The sequence below is a fragment of the Curcuma longa genome, chromosome 15, assembly GCF_044706935.1.
Source record: "Curcuma longa cultivar G26 ecotype Majalengka, Jawa Barat chromosome 15, ITB_CL_G26_1.1, whole genome shotgun sequence".
NCBI lineage: Eukaryota > Viridiplantae > Streptophyta > Magnoliopsida > Zingiberales > Zingiberaceae > Curcuma > Curcuma longa.
Window position 1 is genome coordinate 10,333,045 of NC_133875.1, and position 4,465 is coordinate 10,337,509.

Here is a 4,465-nt window from a genome sequence, read left to right on the forward strand (position 1 = left end):
TCTGCAAGGGTTAGCTTGATCCTCTTATATAGAAGAGGGCAGAGATGTTGGGTGATCATTAGGCTCCATCATCACATGCTCTTGCCTCCTTCGGATAAGAAGGAATCTGCTTTATGACTCACACATATCTTATAGCTCGTGAGGTCACTTTACAGCTAGTGATCCTCCACCGAAAGTGGGTGAATTATTACAAACTGACAAGCTCTTAGTGCTAGACATAAGTTGGTGGGTTTTGTCCTTTGATTCTCTGCGGGGTCCACCACTTCCGCAAAGTATCCAAGAATTGTATGATAACGCCCGAACCTCTAACCTGGAATACCTTGACCTTGCCATAACTACCAAGGTAACCACAGACCAATTAGCCAACAATCTAGCCGTAGTATACGACCGAACCTGCCTTTCAGCTAGAGTTAACCTCAGAAACTTTAAATAAATCCTAGAAAGGTGTCAGAGTCTTGAGAAGGAAGTTCAAAAATTAAAAACTGCCTTGAAAAATCTAACAGCTGTCTACACGGCCAATAAACCTCTAACAAAGCAGGAAGTGCGGGAGCTTGTTGCAGAAATTGCTCAGCAACCAAAGCTCACTGAAAGAACAGCCTTGAAGCTAATTGAAGAGCTCGACAAAAGACTTAATCAAGTAGAGAACCTGCTCCACAGGCTTGAAAGGTGGACTGCTTCATGAACAACTACGTCATAACAAGAAATACTCAATCATACCGAGACGCAGTTAAAGCTACAGAGCAAATAGAATCCCCTGCCGTTGGGTTTGCAAAACCTAGCGAATACCAAGGCCCATCTTCTGGAAATGCTGCCATCATTAAGCAGAACAATACGCAGCTGCAGTTACTGGCCCAGATAGCAGAGCTACTTAAAGATATCCAAACGGATCTTAAAACCATCATTGAGCAAACTAAAGGAGGTAAGGCAGTAACGCTTGTTGTTGCAGCTCGTGAAGTCTTTGGTCAATGCCGTCATGAAGATTCCAGTCCGCATCCGCTGGTGCATGGTTTGCAACAATTGCTCGTACTGCTCAGCGAGGTGCATAGGACTTTGAGACCTTGTGTTAACTGGTTCTGGGCCTTCATGCTGGGCTTCTCCTTCAATTCCAGGATGGCTGGCGCCACAAGCTTTAGACTGCCAAGTAACCCTTCTTCCGGCCATTCTGAAATCATAAGACAATTAATTAGACGGGATAAAGCATCCGCTAATTGATTATCCTTCCCTTCAATATGTTCAAAATGGATGGGGATTCCGGTGCCGGTTATGTAATCTGTGAAAGCCAACCATCTTACTCGAGATGGCTTATTGCTAGAAGACCTTCCGAAGAAACTAATTATAGCTTGACAATCAGTTTGGACTTTGGTTGACTTGATTTTTAATGATTCCAGCGAGTTCATTACAGCATGAATCTCGGCGTCAATTGTTGACTTGATTGGAGAGAATTTCCCACTGGCGTAGGCGCAAATCCTTTTAGTAGACTTTGGGTCAAATTTGTTTTGCTTCCATTTGCATACGCCTCCCCAGCCTTCCATGCATCCATCCACCTCTAGAATCATATAACAGTCTTCAGTTGGGACCTCCAAATCTGGCAATTTCTGGACTATCTCTTTAATTCTTCGAACTAGGGCCCAATCTTGAGAATTCATTCGCTTTTCACTAGTTGGGCTGGGTTTTGCATAAAGTGGGCTTAATAATTTACCCAAATCAGGGATGTAATTTCTGGCATAATTTAGAAGTCCTAGCCAGGAGTGCATCCCTTACTTTGACAAGAGGTCTTCTTCTTTGAATTCAGCAACTTTGGTAATAATATGGGGCTGAAGTTTTATCTTGCGATTGCCCAGAACTGCCCCGAGTAACTCGATTTCTGGTACTGCAATTTTCATCTTTGTTGGGCTGAGCATATGTCTAACATGACTCTTAGGTGTTGCGCATGCTCCTCCTCGTTCTGGGAGAATACAAGAATGTCATCTATGTAGACAGCTATAAAATATTCCGTACCTTTAAAGCAATTATTCATTTTCCTCTGAAATATTGCGAGGGCATTTTTCAGTCCGAAAGACATGACTAGCCATTCATATAAACCGTCTGAAATCCAGAAGGCAATCCATTCTATGGAATCCAGTTGCATTGCCACTTGATGAAATCCGCTCTTTAGGTCAAATTTAGAATAAACTTTGCTGCTACTGACCTTTACTCTACTCACTCATTCCTTATATTTACTTCTTCTCGTATTCTTCATACCATCTCTTATCTTCTCATTTCTACTATTCTATTATCTCTATCTCTTAATTATCTGGCCGTCCGAGAAGCCTAGAGAAGGAAGAGGAAAGCTTAGGCAGCGTTTGGTTTGAGCATTTTCCAGCGTTTTCCATTTTCCTTTTCCAAGGAAAATGGAAAACGCTGAATGGTTTGTGATTTCCTTTTCATTTTCTGGAGAATGAAAATCCGTTTTCCAGAAAAATAGAAAACGCTAAATCATCGTTTTCTAAAATCTCAGGGGAATGGAAAATGTGAAAACGCGGCGTTTTCCCTTCGATTCCACGACGAGCACAGCGAGCGAGCACATCTCTTCCGGGTTTTTTTTCCTTCGATTCCGCGTTTTTTCCGGGTTTTCTTCTGCGGATTTCTTCCCCGAGCCGACGCCCTGATCCTCTTCTCCTCCCGCTGTGCGTCGTGGCTGGATTGGAATCGCTGGAAAAGCTTCAAATCCGGCGATGTCTGGGCCGGCGACGCCATCGGAGGCGCCGCCCGAGCCCGGCGACGCCACCGGAGGCGCCGCGCAGGCCCGGCGAAGCCTTCCGGGCACGGCCCTCGCGACTTCGATCCGCCCTTCAGCCGCCTGCCGCCTGCCGCCTGCCGCCTGCCGCCTGCCGCCTGCCGCCTGCCGCCTGCCGCCTGCCTGTGCTCAAGACGCCGCCCACCAACGCTGATTTCGAGTGGCAAGACATCGCAAACCAATATATATATCGTCTGCTAATACACGACCAATTAGTGTTTGGACAAAAATTTTTTCTGTCATACCATTTTGAGGGCTAGAAAGTCCTTCACGTAAATTGCTTTGAATGGGTAAATCAATCATTTGTCCTTGGGGATCCGACATTAATCCTCTCATACCCACTAATTGATGTATCTGAGATGCATTTCCTCTAGCTCCCGAAAAGGACATTAGATGTACTGGATTAGAAGGATCAGTCATACGAAAATTAGGATTCATTTCTTGTCTCAAATATTCACTTGTAGCATACCATATCTCAATGGATTGACGTAATTTTTCTACCACATGTACATTCCCATAATGATGGTGTTTCTCTAAAATAAAACTTTGTTGTTCGGCGTCTTGGACTAACCATCCCTTCGAAGGGATTGTTAAAAGATCATCAATTCCTAATGAAATAGATGTAGCAGTGGCTTGCTGGAAACCCAAAGTTTTTACTTGATCCAGAATATGTGATGTATATGCCATTCCGAAATGATCGATTAACCTGCTAATAAGTCGTTTCATAGTAGTTCCATTTATCACTTTATTGTGAAAGACCAGATCAGCCCGTTCTGCCATAAGTACCTCTTCTCTTATATTTCTTCTGCTAAGTAGGATTCGACAATGGACCCAAGTCAATGATTCGAAAACTTCCTTTCCTCAATCTTGATTCACACAGAAATTCAGAAATTAGAATACCAGTGAAATTTGGGAGACCTGAATTACCCTAGGCACTAGGCACAAACATCGCCTAATCTAAGAAATTAGATTAGATAGCGTATGAGTAGGCTCGACAAAAACCCTGTATGGCTTCTTCTAATTCTCTATAAAAAGAAATATGACCAAGAGTAGTTCGAATGTATATAGAACGGATTTCTTTTGTTATACTTCCTACTATTAGATAGTGCCCATAAATCTCATGATAAGTACCTAAAGATTCATATTGAACTTCGATGGGAACTTCTCTTGAACCAATGACACGTTGATCTCGTCTCCATCGGAGCCACAAAGGACTATCTAAACTGATTCTTTTCTGTCGATAAGCTCCAAGTGCATCATAGGAACTAGAAAAATGGGGTTCTTTTTCCCTCGTATACCTATAGTTATTATTATGATTATCAACTATTTTTTTTTGGTAGTTTCCACTATTATATGGATTATACCTATTTGCACAAATACCTCGACGATTTCCGATTGTTAATAAATAGAGTCCAATAAGCATGTCTTGAGTTGGTACAGAAATAGGATCCCCGATAGCTGGAGACAAGAGATTCATATGAGAAAACATAAGTAAACGAGCCTCCGCTTGAGCTTCCAAAGATAAAGGTACATGAACAGCCATTTGATCCCCATCAAAGTCTGCATTGAAACCCTTACAAACTAATGGGTGTAAACAAATAGCGCTCCCTTCCACTAAAATAGGTTGGAATGCTTGTATGCCTAATCTGTGCAGGGTGGGTGCTCTATTCAATAATACAGGATGCCCCT